The following is a 22,398-nucleotide window of genomic DNA, read 5'->3' as shown; positions in this document are numbered from 1 at the left end:
GAAATGCGAGAGAAATTAAAATCTGCTTATATATTTATTTTTTGATAGTTTTTAGACAAAAAGCATTTTAAGAAACTGTGGTGATTTTACTCTTGAAACTCGCGTTAATGACTGTGAACAAAAATTATCAATCATCAATTGCGAGAAACAAGACAATAGGATGGGACCACATAAAAGCCCTCGTTACGACTAGAAAAAAGGGTTTCACATTAATAACACGCCAGGATTCTCCGGTGCATTGAATGAATATTTCTTTGTAACGAAACGGTCAGGGAAACAATCTAAGAAGCGAATGCAGCGATTGGCTGGATGATCTCTGCATGATTGTGATTTGTCAGCAAGTTTTGCAGCCCTGAATACTTAAAGCTGGTCTCCAATGAAGAGAGAGCAAACACTAAAGACACTCGCATTTGGCCCGCATGACAGACGCGAAGATACGGCCTGAGACTCCGAACACGATCAACGAGACACTGTCACTGCCACCTAAAAGACGTCTGAGGATCTTCCACGGACATCATCCCTCAGCCAGCTTCTCCACCACCACCCGGAGAAAACGATACTCGCAATATATGTAATATAACTTAATGAATTATGACCAGTTTCCACCTGCGATTTACTGGCTGCGAAGTCACACCCCTTAAAGTGGTGATACCGACGTGATTTAAGCACTTTAAAGTGGAAACAATTTTTTTACGTTTGAGGAAAAGCTTGCATATGTAAGAGTTTAAAACTATCTATCGGAATAATAGTCATATTCGAAAAGTATACATTCTCTGTTTTTAAAACGAAGTTTTTAATTGTGATTGAGACAAGGATACAAACTTTTATGCACTGAATCTCATTGATTTGTGGCGTCCATGGACCATCGGCAGATACAAAGCTTATTGAAACTGAACGTAAGAAACGCGTTAAAAGCGCCACAAACCAAATGTCATTAGTCTTTATGACAAAACGATAAGTTGGTAGGACATTGTGACTATAGAGGGATTATCTAAATGAATTGCCTTATTGAACGTTCGACGCTTATGCGCACGCATATTAAATTATTAAATTGACATCAATTGAATGTGAAACGATAAGTGCTAAGTTGCCAAATTTCTAACTTTTTAGATTCAAACGACCACGCAAATATTTCATCAAGAAAATAGCCAGATATAATAAGCAAATCCAGTTACACTCCCAAATATACATATTTGGCCGTATCAAAGAAAACTCCTCCAGGCAGACGATACATTTTAAGGGCATATATAGCGCACATACTACTGTTTTCATTCGGAATTTGATTTCGTCAACACACAATCACCAAGCGGAGCTACGCCGACCACCGAGACACAGAAGACCGAGTAAGCAGCTGCTTCTCCCTTCACGTCAAATATCTGGAATCCAAAGTTTAACCCGATCTTCTGACTTTACGTATTTAAAACAACAATTATACAATCTTTTCGAGAATAAACATTGTTGTATAATAATAATAATTTATTACAAATTAACTTTGCATTATACACAAATAAACACACTGACACCCAGGACAGGACAGACTAACTGATTTTAACTTTTTCTTTAAGTAGGTTTAATTCTGAATTCGTATTACTTTTACTATGATTTGTAAGATGTAAGATAAATTTATTTGTAAGATAAATAATTTCTAACAAAATGTATATGGTCAAATGTTGAAAGATACGTTATAACTGCTTAAAAATGGCGCGAAGTAAGGCACGAAGGTTTTATTTTATATATTATATGTACATATACATATATATTGACATATTTAATTTTATGTATATGAAACTTCCCGGAAAAAGGTTTCATTAGACGTATAAAAAATGATGGTATCACAAGTTCCAGCCAAACGGATACATTTTATACACATTAATCATATCTTGCTGGTTAACTTTTTCCAAAAAAATGCGATGATAATAAATTGATGCACTCAGGCTTAGTAGGAAAAAGTAGAAAACTCTCGGATTGCTACGGAAAAAGGTAAATGTTCCTTCTGGGGATTTGCGAAAAGCTTCGTGAAAAACGGCAGAGAATTATTTACTGCTATACCAAAGTATCCATTATGATCATTATCTGCGGATACCAATGTTTGAATTCGGTTGAATCTTTTTCACATGTGTGATTGCGTATCTCAGATTTTCAATAGAAAAATACTATGCATATATTTAAAGCAGCATAAAAGTTTTGTAGCTTTGATACAGATATAATTATTGTCATGAAACGCTACGTTAGTCTGCAAGGTACTGTGGCGGAGTTCTACCAGATACAATAAATTCATAATTAGATAAAAGCTTAATAATTAATTTAATGGATATTTTGATAAATTCTTTTCTAGATTGTTGTATATTAGACATTACGCATTGATTCTCCGTAGAACGCATTAGTCAAAGATTTGCATAAAACGAAATCTGTTCTATTCGAGTTTTTCACTGCTGTAGTAAAATTATGTATATTAAGAACTTTAATTCTCAACATTGAATAAAGAAGAAGTTGCAGATAAAAATAATGAATTTTACATTTTAATAATAATTTACAAACAACGTCTAATAAAACTAAGAGGAGTACATCTAAGAAAGTCTTCACAGTATATTTTATAATACAAGTATCATAAAAACAGTTGATAAGAAACATGGACCTGTGAAAATTGTATTTGTGATAATGAATTGTTAATAATTGTTAGTATTTTTTATATAAATAGTGCATATTTTATATGTTATAAAAAATAGACAAAGGTAAAAGTTTATCCGTAATTACGCTATTAGCACTTTTATCTCACCAGTGTATAATTAAAATGGGGTATATACTATTAAATATAAACAGTAATTTATAAATGCATTATAATTAATGCATTATCTATATTATAGGTGTTTTTGATACAATGTATTGGGATATCTTATCTTATCTTTAATATCAAATAAAGTGCTGAACAAATTGAGATTAAATGTGTTGATTTTATTATTACTTCCTCTGTTTCAATAACATAGTTCATGACATTTGAAATCCCCAGAGCTTAACCAAAACCTTGTCTAACTTTATAATTGAACCCTGGACACCAAATTGACAAGTTAATTAGAATATGCTTATAAGATAAACGATTCAGATTTTCGATTTTAACGTCGAAAAAAATAATTGGTTAACAAATTTCCATTAAAAAAGTAATAAAATTTATCGCGACCTCTTTAGGTTAACTGAAACATTATTTAACGTTAGTTATAAATTTATTTTATGACCCATTAAATTCAATTTCCAGGTACGGTCGGTGCGCTGAACAAAACAGCAAGACAACTATTTAATTAATTATGAACGAATGCTTATGTAGTAAATGTGTTAGAGGTGAAGCTTTTGAAAAAGCTCCCACATGCATAAGCTTCGTTCCAAGGCCTCGAAAATCAATGTCGGAAAGCGGCGACAAAAATGGTATATTTTCACGCAAGAAACGATAACATTTTAACTATTACTTGTACACGACATGAAATGTTAAGTTAAGATTTTAATAAATATATTTGTTAGGGATATAATTAAAACCTTATTTTTATACAATTTATTATAAGCATATATTTTTAATTTTAAAAATTAATTGTTTATTCGCCCAATATGATATAATACGTATGATAATTTATATATTTAGTATTTATTTAAATATATTGTTTTCAATAGTGATTACTATTTAAGGGTTGATAGCTTAGAAAAATAATTTAATGACGTGGTGTTTTGAATGCGCGTGACATGAATAATATTATATACTAAACACGTAATTTAGGGTTGTATTGAATTTTGTTCACACAAAGGTTATACATATATATAATATATACGTAGATGTGTATTTTAAATATATTTATTTTTGGTACCGGTCTACGATGGAAAGTTTTTTCATGAATAATTTAACGTCTGAATTTTCCGAGGCAAGCTAAACACTTATATTTAATTTATACCGTTTTGGTGTTAATAATTGCTAAATTTAAATTTTATTATACCACTTATCCTTTTCTTGTGTACTTGATTTGACTATAATTTTTATTTTATTCTACAAATATATATATGTATAAACTGTATTTAATATCTCATTGACGCACTCCCGGTTCTGAATTTTCATTTGCATCAATTTCTTATAAAAAATATGTTCGCTATAAAGCTAGCAGTGAAGTAATGGCTTAAATATTAAGGCACTCTAATAAATGTGTTGTATGGGGTCCAACCAGCTGTACCATTATATCTGAGGTGATTCAATCGACCATTTCATTTATTATGAAAAGGTAATTAGCAACTCGTTTTGACAAAAGGTTACTAGCAATAATTGAATACGCAATACCACAACTGCGTAATTTGCGTATACCGAACGTAAATCACGCAGAATAAATCGACTTTATTGTTTGTGTGTAAATATAAATACTGCAGATATAAAATTCCATTACAGACAATATCAGTGAAAAATCACTTACTATTAGAAAAATTATCAAATTATGATTTAGATGTTCAGAATAATATATTAGGAGGCAGCAATGAATTCAATACTGATCTTTAAAAGCACATCTTTAGTGGCTAGATATCTGCTTTTTTTTTAAATATTCAGAATTATGATTTGAAAAATAATGCTTCAAATATAACACTTAAACATCTCAATGAAACAAGATAAAACGTCTTAAGTATAGGTCATTAACATTATGCATCGGAAAAAATATCTTATTTAAAATTTATAAGTTTATAATAATTATTTGGTATGATTTGCTTTGAAAAATAAGCTAAGCTGGATGTGTTTTTAAAAATCTTAAAAATATTAAGGTTTTAAAAATTCTGTTGTATACGTTTGTTTTGTCATATCCTTTCAATTTGATATTTTATCCGAATACCTTTGTATTTTTGTCTGTTCTCTTATTCGAATTTTGCAATACGAAATTGCTAGGGGGTGCGAACTGTGAGGAGTCAATTTATTTAGCTGCAGCATTATGTTCTGCTGGTGTGGCAAGTAAATGCCCACTCGCTAATATTTTTACTTGATCTGTAATGCCTAAACTATAACTCATGCCCAGAATTATTCAAAATATTATTCTGAGATCGAAAATTTAAAATAACAACCATGCATCATCATCAACCATGCTTTACTATTAGGGGATAGTACGCTAAAAATAATTTGAGATATAATTAATTCAATTTTTTTTAAAGAGTTATTGTGTGAGAAGCATCCAAGAACATACTTCCCTTATAAAGGTGTAGTAGAAGTCATTTAAAAGGTTCTTAGTTTTGATTGTCATATTATCTTTTGCTAAAGCTATCATCTATAAATTAATTTTATTTATACTATTACCCTTTGTCTAGATAAAAACACATAAAAATTATCTTCAATTAATTAAAAGTAATTGACATACCCTAGATAAAATACTTCCACAAAACTATAAAAATATTAATTTTTATTAGTCGATTGCGTAAGCGAATAGGTATGTGTATATGTATATATATATATATTTCAATTTGTGTGTGCAAACGATCCAATTGCGTAGTGGGAGTGTCGTAAAAACTCCTATGGTTTATCGGACACTTTGTGTATGTGTATTAATTAAGCAAGGGTTGGTTCAGTATTTTATCCTATTAGATTACACAAGCCATATGTGTACATGTTTGACCACATTTCGTGCCTAATTCAAAGGTTAATTTGGGCATTTCACTGGTGTAATATTTTCCCCTAGACCTGTTGGACCTCGTTGGACAATGTTGATATAAGTTATTCATGTAATTAAATTGCAATTTAATGCTAATGCTGGTATTACGTTGATTAAATTAAAAAAAGCTTTTACTCTTTGATCCAAATCTGATTTTGTTGAGGACAAATAATTATGGTAAAACTTTGCATGTGCCAACAAGGATTAATTACGAGGAAAAATGTAATTTTCATGAAGAAATTCTTATTGGTTGTGCAGACAAGTGTTTAAATTATACTCTTATTATATACATTTTATATATTATGAGACAATTCAATTCTAAAAAAATATATAATGTATTAAATATTATAAAATTATAAAAATTGAAACGAGATTCAAAGCCAGGTCTTTTAGGCACTAGTCACTGACGTGCTGGTTATAAAAATACAATATAAAAAATAGCGTAAAAATAATAATATCCCTTCTCTTAATTAATTATATTTTTATATAAATTTATACTACACGTTTTAATAATAAAATTGGATGATTTAAACTAATCAAGAAATTTACCTGAAGAGAGAGAAATTATAATACCAGCTTTATAATTAATTATATTTGGAAAAGAAAGGATCAAGCTTTCTGAAAATAAAGCAAACTTAACTATGCGACGGTATCGTATTTACTTTTGGATGATTAATTTTATTATAAATTATTTCAACAATACGTAACTTGACCATCCAATTAGTGTTGTATGTCACATTAGTGTTAATGACCAAAAATTTTAAAATGTATATTTAGCTTTCAACGTAACATATCGCAAGTCACTTATGGTGTCACGTTATCCCTCGCATTATAAAAACATTACACGCTTATTGGCACATTTCCGGAGAAATTGATACACATCATTTAAAATTATGTTTAGTAACATCATCGCAGAAAAATAAGCGATAAATAATATTATCACGCCATTACCGTTTGCATGTCGAAAATATATATGTGACAGATATACCAGCGAAACATTAAACGATATACATGGAACATATGATGGAAATATTAAGTCATATTCAGATACCCAATTTTAGATTGAGCATTGAATAGGACAAAGCCAAATGCCGCAATGCGACGCGTCTGATTGACTTAAAACGGGACTGGATAAATTTAGATTTAATCAAGATGGCTTATTTGCGCGAATTTGGAAATTCGGAGTGTAACTTGCAAAGTGTGCTGTAGCACTTGCAATTTGCATCCTAAAGATAGATTTAATTAGTGCCAGAGAGCGAGTGAAATCGTTTTACGAGGGGAGGTAAAAAAGTTTGTGGATTAAAGTTAAATAAATTTATAAATTAGTATAAACTAAAACAATTAGGAATATCATATATCTTAAATTTCAGATAAAAAAAAGATAGACATCAGTCTCTTATATTCGATTGATAATAAAATATTATTACAGCTTATAATCATTAAATGACACTAGGCACGACCTAGATTTGTTTAAATTTAATTATTCACTCATCAGATTAGGAAAACCTAAGAAACCCTTATCTATGATGATCGATAAAAAAAATAATTATATAATAATCACTAATTTCAATTTCCCTGTTACAATAAACATTTATAAAGCTGAGGGTACATATGGATTTGCACAAAGATCTTTCGGGTATTAGTCATTGAGTTATACCGCTGGTGTATCTTGCTGGTATATATGATATGTACAGAAAGCTATGGGTCATATAAATTTTGTCTATAGTTTATGATAACGTATAGAAGCATAAGATATAACTGCGAAAAAATGCATGTGAAACAAAATGATAAAACAACCTGATGATATTAAGAATGAAATATTTTGACAAAGGATAAACAGCATATACATATTGCCCTGTCGAAATATTGTTTTAACAAAAATAGATCATGAATATTATTAAATAATTCATATATATATATAAAGATGTACTTTTATGGATATTTGTTAGAGTACATATGTACAACGACAGAAGGTTATTTAGCTAGAATAGGAAATATCTAATTGTCTAATATACTCTAAATCAGTTTACACAGCTCGGAAGACTATGACTACGCTTAAAAAAAACTTGGTAAGTAAAAAATGTTTTTATCAAAGTATATGATGTTAAAAAACTTTATTGCAAAACTTTTCACAAAATCTGCAAACTTTTTGACCTTACATTAAACGTTATTTACACGTTTTTTTCTTCTTTGCCCATAAACAAGGATTTCACGTTTTATTACAAAGCAGATGTAAAATTTTTATGTTACGATTCAGTGTTTAATTAATAAATATCTACGTGATATAAAGATTAAACGTGAATTTAGTGTAGGTTTCGCTTCGGTTACGGATTATACGCTTACAATTGATTAAAAAAGGAATGCGTGTTTTTTAAATATTGTAACGTGAATTCTAGAACGTGATTGAATTATAATTTAAAACAAACTACTTTTAAAAGCGTCATTGCGATTTTTTTATATTTCACGTATAATTATAAATAGCAAGTTATAAATTACGTGTAGTGAGTATTCCAAAATGAATTTATAAATGATTAAGTATCTTTATATTCACATTAAATAATATATCATTATCTAATTATCATTTTGTATAATTAATAAAATCTATCGGCTAATAGTGTATTGCATTAAAACGGTTTCGCTATTATCCTTGACTCAGTAGTCAGGAATAGGAATTGCAATAGTACCGGAATTTTTAATACTGGTATTACTGAGAGAAAAATAGTCAATACCGGTATTATTAGTATTGACATTATTTTAATTATAATAAAAAATATAAAAATATAAATAAAAAATAATCCGAGTACTGCTTGAATTATCCACCACGTTTATTACTAAAAATCAAAGCATTCGCATACACCGGAAATAATTGTTAAAGAAGTTGAAAGTTAAAGTAACATTAGTTAAATTTGAGTTAAAATTTTTTTGTAAATAGTATAGAATAAAAACATAGCTCTTTCAGTCCCAGAAAATTTAGTCTTATATGCTTTTTTATATACATTATTTTATCCAAATGATATAAGGTAATAAAAATCAATAATATTTAGTTATTACAACAATAAAAAAAATGTTTTTCAAATTTATTTACTTTAGAAAATAAAAGATAAATTAAATTTGAAATTAAAAAACATTAGTGAACACATTTTAATTATTATTTTTTTTAATTAAATGGTCTAGTACAACCTAACTTTAGTTGATAACAAAAAAATAATATCGCATTATTTTGTAATGAATAAGTATTTTTTTAAACATATATTTCACGCAAATTTTTCAAATATGTTTTTTATTTATATATAAGTATTAAAACTTACTTATTACTAATATTTAACGCCTGTGCCAAATGAAGCATATTTTATAGACTATATGGGTAAAAATATCTTAAGAATTTTGTGTATGCAATACCGGCTTTTGTTTTCACTTCGCCAGCCATCCCTATCATAAAAAAGGAGAAGAGAGGTGGCGCGGTCATTTATCTGTTACATACTGCTAGGTACTGTCAGACTTGCCTGAGATAAAGCAAATGTCGCGCATATCATACAAAAATATCGTACATATTAAATGTAATTTAAAAAATTTGCGCCGAAATAAACTTCTCATTGAGAATATATTGTAGATATTATTCAAGGAATTAAAAATTTTAACGTTTAGCAAGCTCCACTGATATTTAAAATGTTACTTTTGTATTATCTTCAATATAATGACTTTGATAGTTGATTTTTATAATTATATTATCACCATATACTAGCTGATAATAATATCAAATATGTTAATGTTATTTAGATTTTATCTAAACAAGGATAACTAATTGTTTTTGGAAACTTGAGTGTGTATAGTACAAGGGTCAATTATCACCGTTACGTATTGTATTTTGCGTGTTAAATATATCTGTATTTAAACTATAATTAACAGCTACTTTTTAATTGCATCCAAAATAATACATAAAGTATAAGAGTTTTTTATTTTTGTTTAAATTGTTTTGACTGTAAAGGGAGGAATTTTTACGCAACGTTATTTTATCCACAGATTCCCCAATGTAATAACTCACACACTGCCACTGATATATGTACATACATATATATTATACATAAGCATTTTCAAAAACTGTTTCAAAGTGAGTATTTTTATATTTGATATAAATCAACGTAAAGCAAATCTATGCGACTACATTATGAATAGTAACAAAATTTATGGTATCAACACATTGATTTTATCTGATTTGCTCGTAGTATACATAATTATACATTCAAGAGCACTATCGAAAATGTCGCAACATAATTTATCACCCTCCGCGATAAATACGATTAGAGCTTTTTCGCCGAGCTTTGTCATTTGGGAGCGCTTTCACTCACAATAGCGCGATTCAATTGCCAATTTCGATGGTAAACCCACGTTTTTCGATATCAATAATTCGATTGCGTTCACGTCCGATGAGCAGGGGTTGCAAACCGCGTCGCACGTGCAATAACCGACCTGTCTCGGACACTTGAAGTGATAAATCGACCCTATTTTCACTCGTATGTTGTAAATTTCGAACCCGATATAAATTTTAGGGGCTATAAATTTTGATTTTATGATTCTATCCGTCAAAAATAATATAAATTATTATTTTTTTGCGAAAACCACAATGTACCTGGGTAGTAGATGCTCAAGTGCGATACGTGTGCGAATACTTTTATGTTTGTTTTGTGTTTTCTTCTTTTATGTCCAGCGCGGCGTTATGTTCGCATTTTCTTTTACGGTCGCCCACACTCGCTTAATATTTTTTCATAAATTTATAATAATATATAATTATTATATAAAAGTTCTTGTATAATAAAAATATCGATAACCATATTAAAAATAATACTTCTTATTTATTATACATACATAATATGGGTCATTCCATAAGTACCACTTAAAGGAACATAAGCTTTAAGGATAATTTTTTATCAGTCCTTTTCTCTTAATAGATTTTAGAATAAACATGCTGGGCAATACTTTTTTGCTTAAGAGATTTTAGAGAATTTTAATATAGTAAAAATAGGTAAGCAAGTATTCACCCAATTTTTCTGTTCTTTTAGAACAAGATCCATAATGCGTTTTTTTAACCTTCACAATAATTTTAATAATAAGTTTAGTAACAAGTAATAAACAAGTGTTTGCATACAATAGTAATCCCGCTATCATTGGCACATGGATAAATGAGCTTTACTTATGGGTAATCAGATTAAAGTTTATTTATAAACAAGCTTTTGTGTGTTTTATTTTCAGAAAAAATAATATTAGAACAACCAGGAAGTAATCAACTTTGTCTGTTTTTGAAAGCTCTTGAAAGGTTATATACATTCATCATAGCTTAGATATTTTTTTCAATCTATCTTTAATATTTGTTTGTTTTAATGATTTATATAAATGAAATAAATTGTAATAGAGATAATTTAATATAAAAATAAACACGATAGATATTAACTGACTTGATATTTGTAGAATTGTATTGTTTAAGCAGTTTTATATTTTCATTGAGCATTTTTAATTTTATTAGGAAAATAAAACATAAACATTTTGTTATGTGAATAAAACAAGATCATACTGTTGGTTAATAAATTTAGGCTTTGAGCAAATCAAAATTAATTACTTTAATGGTATTTTACAAAACACAGAAGAGGACATTAATAAATAAGTTTACTATTTGTAAGATAAGAAAAGAGTTTAACCTTGATAAAAAACACTCAATTCTTGTCTCTGGATTTTAGATAAAAATTCCTTATTTATTAATTTTTCCTATTTGAGGAAAGTAATCTTTAATCGTAGACCATGAAAACCAAGTTTTGACAATACTCCATCGATCCTTTACCAAGACTCCAGTTTTAATTTGCCATAAAAGGGTTGTCACATATAAGTGTGACTCTCAATTCTGATAATTGCAAGATAAATTTAACCATGGGAAACAATTATTAAATCAAGTTAATTCATAACACAAAGTAAATCGGCTAAAAATCAATAGAATTCTTGCCTACAAATGTGTTGGCAATTTTGTTTTAATGATATATATTTTAATGATTTCACTAGTGGCGTAGGGGTGGAAGGAGTGGGCCGCCCCGGGCGGCATTTGCTTGGGGGCGGCATATTCGCGATGGGATCGTCTAGTGTGATTCTTAACCCTGAATGCACTTAAACATAATAACATAAAAGCTTAATAATAACCAATTTATTATTTTAAAAAATGCTGATTTTATGACCCTGCAAAAAATGTATGGGAGCGGCAATTTTAAGGATCGCCCCGGGCGGCATTTATTCTAGCTACGCCACTGCTTCACTGTGACATAAATGGCAAGAGATCCAAGTTACTACACGATTCGTGATTATAATTCTGATTTCTACCAACGTACGTGGTGAGGGCACGGCGGACTCACATGACCGTTTATATAATGCAGTAACAAATCACATTTGATTTCACTATGCCATGATGGTCGAACCATTACTTCGACCACAGACTTTGGCTTTAAGAAAAACAAGTACCGACAAAAATAAAGACCTATTAACGAATCATTGAATGTTTCAATTTAAAAACTTTGCTTCCGAAATACATGACAGTGATATCGAGACAATAACTGTGTAATAAAGTTATATAGTTAATGGCGCAATATTTCCTCAATAGTAAGACATGTAAGGCAAGAAAACAACTTATGAGTATATTTTTAAGTATGTACTGCCATTAATTAAAAAAATATATATTTAGTAAATTCTAGCAAACAAAATTTTAAAAACATTTTTCAAAAACAGTTATTTCACTTCAACTGAATTGATAAAATCGATATATATTTTAAAAGAAAATTGGTAATACAATAACTAGAAATTTTAGAATATATTTTATAAACCTTGGTTTATTTGTACTATGATAATTCACTTATATTTATAGATTTTAAGAACTCAAACTAATATTTTCTTACATAATACTATTTTATGAAATTAAATCGTGTTTACTAAGAATTTGGCAGAAGAACGTAATGTGAAATTTTCCTATCGTTTCGAGTGTTAAATTTCTTCGTTTTTAGTGAGATATATATAAGTAGTATATAATATGAATACGTACATATGTATATACATTATATTATTTTAGCAAAAGTGTTAACATATTATAATAATGCATATTCAATTAAAATATAAATTCTTTGAAGCATTTGTGTTTTGAATCTTGTTATTTTAATGAGAAACCGTATTATAAAAAGCACATTGTGAGCTTTCATACTTTTTTATGTATTATTAGAGTTTTTAAGATATATTTTTAAAACGGAAGTCTTCGGTATTTATTCAATGAATTATTAAAATATATTTCAATAATTAGTTACGTATTAGAATTCTTAAAAATATAGCACAATAATACATTTCAAACATTAAATGTGAAATGATATTGTTTTTGAAAGAATGAAATACATACCATTCTTCAACTAAGTTGAAATTGTATTGTTGATATAATTAATATTTATATATTATAAATATATCCGGTGCAAGTGTTATATTTAACGTTTATACAAAGCATTTCGATGGGAAACAGTTGGATAAGATCCAAATAGTATAAACAAAATCGATAGCCAACAATAATGAAAAGCTAGACGCTCAGTTGAACTTGTAAATATGCATATCTGAAGTGTAAACAAACTAGTAAAGGAGATTTTAATGTTTTTATTGAAAATGAAAGTTATGTTTCTTAAAATTTATTTATTATAACTGCATGTGATAACATTAATATATTTATATTGGTACATGTAGAGAATAAAGTGTTTGCTACAATTGTATGCAGCATAGCAATTAGATTTTAATTCGATTCTTATCGAAACCAGTGCATAACTTGTTGCACTTTTTACAACCGCATTGCCAGCTTATTGCTTTTTGCGATTTTATACCTAACCGTTTATAGGTATAGCCAATTCAATCGATTGCTCTGACGTAGAAAGGCACATTTGTGCTTAATTGATTTGCAGTTATCGCTTTTCTACAAATCAAACGGATTATTTTAATGAAAATTGTCCGCTAGAGGGAAAATTCGTATTTAACGAGTGTTTATTGCATAGGCAAGATCGTTTGTCTAATAATATATTGACTTCTATACGTACTTATTGAACGTTAACTAATGGAATAGAACATAAATCATGTTTTATTCATCGCTGTCAAGGCAGCACTTAATTCGATATACAAAGACATACAACGTCAGATCAGATAATTAATATAAATATATAATGAAGATCTTTCTTATATTTAAAATATAAGATTTTATAAAGTGGCTCAGAAAATATTATTGTAAATTAATAATCATTTTCTCCGTATTGTTATTATTGTCATTAATTTCTAGCGTTATAAATTCATCACTAAATAAATCATAGCTCAACCGTATTATATTTTTAATATTATCAAGGAAATTAAATTAAATAATGTTATTGTGATTTAATGGCTAATTTTTATATAATAATAAAAAATATGTAATGTAATATGTGGATATACATTGAAATATATGTTTGTGTTATAATTATAATGAAATATGAACCCAAAAATGAAATTAACGAAGCGTGTTTTAAATGCCTATATATGTTTGTATATTTTCCAAATTGATCTAAATAAAAATTTAATTTAAATCTAATATTAGAAAAGCCAGAAATTTTACACATAGCTCTCTACTAGATAATGCATACAAAGTTTTTCACGTGCACTAAGTTTTGCATCTGTGTAATGAAGATAAAACATTCCGTCTATTTATATATTTAAGCAGCAATATATAATTCATATACGTTAACGGATTTAATATTTACGTTATATGTGAGAAAAATGTATAAAAATTGAATTATTTGAGGTGGGAAATAAATATTTATATATTATCTGGACGAGAAAGATTAAAACATAAACAACAAAGTACATTCTAAATAAAAATCTTTAAGACCTGTCTAAAAAAATATTTGCGATTCGTGTTTAAAATTGCGCGATGATTTTAAATCTTTAAGAGATCTACTTTTTTAACGACAATTTATACACATTTGTAATATAAAATTTACATATTTTTAAAACACATAAGATTTATGAAAACACCAGTTTTAAATTACTGATGTTGTCAAATCCATAAATATTGTATATTTTTATCTGCCAAAATTAATTAAAAATTAATTAAATCTGGATTAATTATTATTTTGTAATACAAATATATATGCTTAATATTTTAAGTAGCAACTACTTAAATTAGATACTATTGAATTTAAAAAAGTTAAGTTGAATTAATTACTATATGTATCCATTCAAAAATCAATTTCGGAAGTAGGAAACCGCACATTTTTAAGTCAATCAAACCACTCTGACGATAACAAAATATGTGACGTCTAGAATCAACATAATATATCTAAATATAATAATTTTTATGCATATAGTTTGATTTATGTCATATTTTTATTTTTAGAAAAAAAAGTCAACAACTCACATTTAAAATTATTTGAGCCCATAATTATTATGCTTGCATTACATTCACTGGAAGTTGTCTGAACTAAAGTTCAACTGAAGTCGCCCGAGGTAGCCGATTTCCGAGTAGCGGCCACATATGCCGTCCGGACGGCGGCCGTGAATGACGTTCGCGCGGCGGCTGCTGTCACGTACAGCTGGCATATTTGCGCGCGATCGAAAAATGTGCCAAATAATCGCAATTTTTAAGCTGTAATATTATTAAAATTACGCTACTGATAATTATAAAAGTTTGTGTGGCCATTCACCAATACAATATCAGTGAAAACTTTTCAGTCGTAAATATTCAATTTACGCAAAATCTTTGTCTGTTTTTGCAAAATGCCAATTTGTCGCCAACGATTCTAAATAAGAATTCGTTATGGTGTGACATTTATATAAACCGATCTAAGAAAATACATAAGGATATTCGAAACGATTTTTTTTAACAAAATCAAGTACCACTAATTATTTTTTAATTATTTAATTTTATATGAAAAAAAATATATTAACGATATCTGTTAGATGAATATACTATCAAAAATATAATTAATCCCTTTTGGTGCCCTAAAATATTCATAGATGTCAGTAAGAGTCTGTTGAAGTCACCGATAAGCATGTGGTATTACTAAATTGACCTACGCGCATACTGAAATTGAACCGAGTTACTCGTTCTATCTCTCTTTGCGAAAAACCATATCATTATCTCTCTTACTGTCGTTACTTAACACGCGAGAGAGCGAAAGGGGAAGTATCTCACCGCTCGCGTTCGAAAGAGCAGCTAAGACTTCGGTCCGTTTGCCGACAATGTTCGGAAGCGCTCGAAGCTGGCCAAACCGACTGAATTACCCCCACTTTACCTCCCGTTCTCGGTAACCTCGGACAACTTCCGAGAGATTTTAGAGCGGGCAGAACCGAACTCGACTGAAGTAACCCCGAAGTAACCCACTATATTCTCCGTCCTTGGCCAATATTGACCAACTTCCAGAGAGTGTAGTGCAGGCATTAAAGTGATATCGAAAAAATTGTAAAAAATTTGATGCGTTATACGCAGCGTATGTTAGGGTATGCAAAAAATGTTTGAATCTTTTTGAATATGAAGAAAGAAAATCTAATTTTTAACAATTTTGGGAACTGAAAAATTTTCCAAAGCAAAATTTATTTTTATAATGTACAGTCCATAAAAAACTGATGAGAAAAACGAGTTTTGAATATTTTTAAAAAAACTAAATTAAAAGTTGCTGTTTTTAAGAATTTTTTAGATACTATTTTCAATATTTCTGGTGGACGGTTATCTCGGGCTTTTAATACCGAAACAGGTAGAATAGATGTTTGCAGGAAAATGCCCGGATTATCTCGGAAAACCGGTGAGGATAAAATTACTTTTATAAAAGAACACATTTTAAGTTTCCCAGCAAATGAAAGCCACTATATGATTTAGATATTAAAAAAAGTATGGCCTTTATGTAGAGAAATGTAAGAAAAATAATGAATCGTACGGCAATAAGCGGATTTACAGATATGTATTTAATACCGAATTCAACTTAAGCTTTCATTCTCCTCGTAAATATGATTTACTAAAATTAAAAATTGATGCATTCAGCAATGAAAAAGAGACATTTGATCTTACACGAATACAAGATTTACATTTTAAAAACGCCGAAACGAAACAGATGATCAGCAAAAAGTAAAAGAAAATCCTGAATAATATTTTGGATAATATGATTTAGAAAAAGCGCTTCCGTATCCAAACTTTCCGTTTCGGCGAAATATGTATGTATACAATTTAGATTGCCATTTTTTTATAATAATATGGTTAAAATGTATGTATGGGATGTAAATTTAACTTCAAGAGATTCACAAGAAATCGCCTCGTGTATTTTAAATTTAAAGCATTGTGAAAATGTGACTACCCAAAAACACGTAATAGTTTACAGCGATGCTAGTTCAGGCCAACATCGTAACATCAAAATGCCACTAACATAGTTGAAAATAGTTCAATTTTCTAATGATTGTAGATCACAAAATTTTAATATCATGACATTCATTTTTGCCAAATGATTTTGACTAAAAAAACGAATTACTTCTAAATCGAATATTTAAAAAATCTTAAAACCCGAAATCCTACTTCTTGAGAATAAAAAAAATATGTTATAATCAAATACTTGAAGCATTATTAAAAATGTAAATTAACACGGATTAATAAAAAATTCTTTTAAATGTAAAAAAAACGTATTTATTGTGTTAAGTCAATTTTAATACGTTTGTATATGGCTGTCGCCATTCAGCTCATTAATACGCTGTCTTTCATTATTTTTCATTTTATTATCATTATTTTTAATAGCCACATTTTTGTTACGATTCAGCAAAACAAATTGGTTCGTTCTTCGCAATTCCAAAATAATGCTTATCTTTGGAATTCTCTTAAACCAGCGTAAAATTCCAAAATGCACATAGCGAACTAAAACATTACGTTGCACTTTATTATACTAGTGAGGTGAGCAATTTGAATTTACGATACGGTAGCACTTTAACGACACCTAGGCACGCCACTTGGTTTATTTCTACTTAAATTTTCTCATAATGTAGATATTATAAATAGTGTATGTGTATATCGATCTTTTTTTAGAAATATATTATACTTGTATAAACTTTTTTAGTGTACTATACACCGGCTTTATACACATATTTTTAATTTCCGGCATCGTGTAGCGTTTTCTAGGAAATATTTTATTTGCTCTTGAAGAAGTGTACGTAATCAAATTTTGTGTTGAAACGTAGTAAGATTAACATGCAAATATATAGTATAATGTAGCAAAAATAGTGATCAGAAGATCTTTAATGAGTGTAATATTTTATTTAAAATTAAATAAATATGTAAAATTTATACAGTGTATAAATTACGTGCTTTCAAAGCATTTCCTAGACAAGATAATGGATAATTACAATAAATTATCAATGTAACGAGTTAGAAACATACGAGAGCTCAATCTGAATATGATTCAGTAATGTGAGTAATAGGGAACCTTCGCACAAGTTTATTATATGCTTTTGAAAATTGTTTTATTATCAAAAAAAAAAGCTGAGGGGAGTCGAATTTACATTTCTAAGGTCTCAAATTCACTTATGTATGTGAGTCATTTTGTTTCGTGTCGACCTTGCGAGTCGACAATGAATATACAAGGTTTATATAAATTTTATAAATATAACTAAGAAATTTCCCCACATAATCACCACAAATGGATAAAAATAGAAATATTCGATAGGGGTTATTTTTAATTAAGGGAAATAACTGTTACAAAGAGCTTACTACGTGAATAATTCATTCATATTATCAATCTTATTGCACTGAAGTAAAACATACTTCAAGAAATGTTATACTTGTTAAATAAATTGTATAGTTATACAAATTTATGTATAAATAAATCAGCAATATTGATCTGTTGTATAAGTCAGTAATTAATACTTGAAAGATTTGGGTTCAAATTCTATATGAATTCAATTAATTTTTAATCACACCTGAAAGATTGGAATTGGTGATTATTATATAACTATGATTTCGAATGATTATCACACTCTTTAGATTATAGATTCATTAAAGAATGGCTTATTTTAAAACCATAGAGATCATATGTTGCACATGGCTCGAAAGAAATATTTTTGCTTACTTCGAGTTCTATTAATAAATATTAATGAATGCAAAATTACATTTTTGCATTGTTTGTTAACTGAATACAAAGCCTAAATCAAATTCATAAAAAAACAATAGATGCTTACGTAGTTTATTTCATTGGGCGGAGAAGTTATTTTATGACTTTTGATTGATTCAAAATGCAATTTATTAATTACTAATGAAAAAGATTTGACAATTATCGAAGAGTTACTGAATTAAATTGGAGCAAGACAAATATTTAGCTTAAAGAAAAATTATATATTTTTACTTGCTGCTACAGCTTTTGATGATGAATGCCACTGAAGTAAAATTAAAAAATTAAGCAACATACTACCAAATAAATATATACAATAACTAGAATAGTGTATTTGTAACAGTTTATTTAGAATTAAACAAGAAAAAAAATATTCTTAATTAGAAAATAAATAGGAACTGGAGAACCACAAGGAAATGTTATAGGGCCGATATTCTATCTGTTATACGCATGTGATTTGCCACAAATAGATAATGTCACAATTTTAACATTCGCGGATAAAACAAAAACCCTAGCAGTATTAAAAAAGTATACTACTGAAAAACTTCAATAAGCCGCTGAAACAAAAATGAAAATAAAGTTGAATGAATTAAAATAAGTAATAAATTACAATTTTTTATAAATGGAAACACCAATCCATATGAAAATACAGTAAAATATTTTGTTAAGATCCTGGACACCAAGCTGCACTGAAAGACACATATTAAAAATAAAAATTATGAACTTGAAATACAATCAAGAAAGGTAAAATATAGGATTATGGGAAGAAACTTTAAACTAGCAATAAACAACAAAATTAAGATATATGTACAATCAAACGCTGAAACCAGTTTGAGACTATGGCATACAACTTTATGGTTGTGCCAAACTTTAAAATGATTGAAATATTCCAAAATAAATGCTACAAATATTCCGTAGTATACGTTTTGCTGTAAAACCAAAAATGAGGTTCTGACAGCACGTCAACATCAAGGCATCAATCTTCTTAATATAGACAATTTGAAAAACTAGTTAAGAGGTCAATACTGGAATTATGTAAAAATAACACATTGAATAAATTGTAAGTCATAAGACCAATTTTAGTGTATAAAAATATATATACATCTAAAACAAATAGATCACATATATAAAACATTACTAATGAAACCAATAAGAATTCAAAGAATGAAACCTGGCGCTTTATGTTGATTTGTCATATTATTTTGCTTTACTGGAACTCTTAGTATTTTTTATGTATTATTTGTAATACGTATATATATATAATAGTGATAAATTATTGAAAAACATCACTGATTAAATAATATCTAATAAAATTGCATCGAGCTATCAAGATGAACTGGTGTCTATGACAACAATTTTGATAACCACATGAAGTGCAATTCATTATAAATTACACATAACACGCATGAATCACTTTTTTCAGACCCTTTGTCTTTTGAGATTATCATTGATATAAATTTTTATGATAAAATACACTGTAAAATATTTTTTTTATATTTTCCTCCTACAAATTCATTTATAGCAAGGTTCATTTATATCAAAATAATGTAATGATCTAAAATAATGTAAAAATCTAACCTTTTTTGCTATCTTTCAACTTCATTGCACAGTGGTCCGGGGGATGCTATTTGTGTATTTTTTTCAAGATTCTATGTAACTTTACTGTAGTATAATTGAATAGAAAAACAATATATTATAAAAAAAACAAAACAAAACAAGTAAATTTTTAAATTACTTTCAAACTGATTTTCTGACTCATAATAATCATTTCTTTGTATAATAGAACTCCTTAGTTTCATTCAAACTACTCATAGGGGTATTACATTTCAACCCTTTTATAAAGCAGGATACATCAATAAAAATATATTTTGAAACACTTCATTGATTAGTCAAAAAGTCAGTTTTATTTTTTTTTAAATATTTTGTTACTGCATATATTTTTAGGTTCACACAAACTACAATCGAATAAGTTTAATTCAAAATTGTATTCATAAAAAATAGAGTTAGTGAATCATTTATGAAGAATAAGGAGTTTCTCAATTATTCGATACAAGTTGAAAATAAATCCGAAAGTTATTATATAAATTTTAATTGTAGTAAGTTTGATCTATCCTTTTCTTATCGACTAAGAAGTGATTTATTTATTGTTGAAGAAACACTTGAGGCAATGGTTATATTTTTTATATCGGATAACATAGATATCAGTTTAGTATATATGTTAAATTTTCATGTGAAAAAAAAAATATTTTGCGTTATCGTAAAAACAATTTTAATGATTAGATTTACGGAAGTTTTTAGATACTAGCAAAAATGTTCTGTAATCACTAAACTAACACCCTATTCTAGCGAATTATTGGTTATTATATGTATTTTAATTTTAATGCGAATCGAAATGTTCACAGATAATAATTTATTATCTGTAAAGATAGCTATAATAAATATTAAAAATATATTTTTAGCCGAATATGAAATAATAAATTACGAAACTTCTTTATTTTTTATACTTCAATAATGTTTTTGACTACTACAGAGATTATTTTCTTATTAAATAAAAAGGTGGTATTAAAACCTTTTTCTATAGAGACAAATCATTTTATAATTACAAGAGTATTTTAAATATTTAGCATTGCAGGAAGTTGCAAAATGATTTTATTTACATAATCTAAAAGTTGCAGAAGTTTTCCAAAAAAGGATTTATTTAAATATATTTTTAATTAATTTAGTTTAGTTTAGTGAAAACATTTTTTTTCAGACACGTAAAACACTTTGAATTTAATATGTATATAACATATTTTATACACGACAAATAATTTGTATGCTTTATATTCATATAAAGTAAAATATGTATAGTAGTTTTAAAGTTATTAAAATTTCTACAGAATTAACTTAAGATCTCAATTTTTACGCAATTGCTCGAGAAAACTCCAACGTATTTTAGCGTCGTGTATTTTTATTATGGCATAGTCTTAATGGCAACATTAAATAGCTAACTTTTTATCATTGTTTTAAACCCCTGTTTATTTATCTGAATCCTTGAATTAATATGTATTGACCCAAAAATATTACTACTGGATTTTTACCCATGATATATCACAAAACCACTTCAAATAAATAATTTTATTAGATTCGTTGGCGGTTTAGTCGAAATACAACGTAGGCTTAGATAGTTAGTGTTATCAAATAGCAACACTTGGTTTTAGATATTTTTGATAGTGATATTTGCCACGAAATGAAACGAAACGTTGGCCAAGAAATATGTATGTATATCATAAAATTACACACGATTAGCATGTTTTGAGTTTTTTGCATATTAATTTTTACAGTGTGTATGCTGCCTTTTTTACGTTTATTACGCGAGTGTCATATGGGTACAAGACCCGTTTCGTGATTTATATCTGCATCATATGTGAATATGCCGCTTTTGCCCGCCCACGCAATTTCAACATTTTCAACCCCTAACAGCCGGAACATCTCGGCCTTCTGCTTGTGGCATTACCAACGGACTGGATCGATAAGAGAGGGTTGCCAAAGACAAAACCTCGCTTTTGGATTTTACTGTCTGAAAGACAAAGAGTTTTGGTACA

General features: G+C 28.3%; 1 protein-coding gene across 1 annotated transcript in view; it reads right to left on the bottom strand.

Moving 5' to 3' along the window:
• Positions 1-22,398, bottom strand: part of LOC148233785 (G protein-coupled receptor Mth2-like) — a 38,894-nt gene that overhangs the window by 6,909 nt on the left and 9,587 nt on the right. The gene's annotated exons all lie outside the window — the stretch shown is intronic.

The sequence above is a fragment of the Plectrocnemia conspersa genome, unplaced genomic scaffold (assembly GCF_051122295.1).
Source record: "Plectrocnemia conspersa isolate PC_06_02 unplaced genomic scaffold, ASM5112229v1 ptg000007l, whole genome shotgun sequence".
Classification (NCBI taxonomy): Eukaryota; Metazoa; Arthropoda; class Insecta; order Trichoptera; family Polycentropodidae; genus Plectrocnemia; species Plectrocnemia conspersa.
Note: the sequence above shows the minus strand (reverse complement) of the source record. Positions and strands in the feature narration are given on the sequence as shown.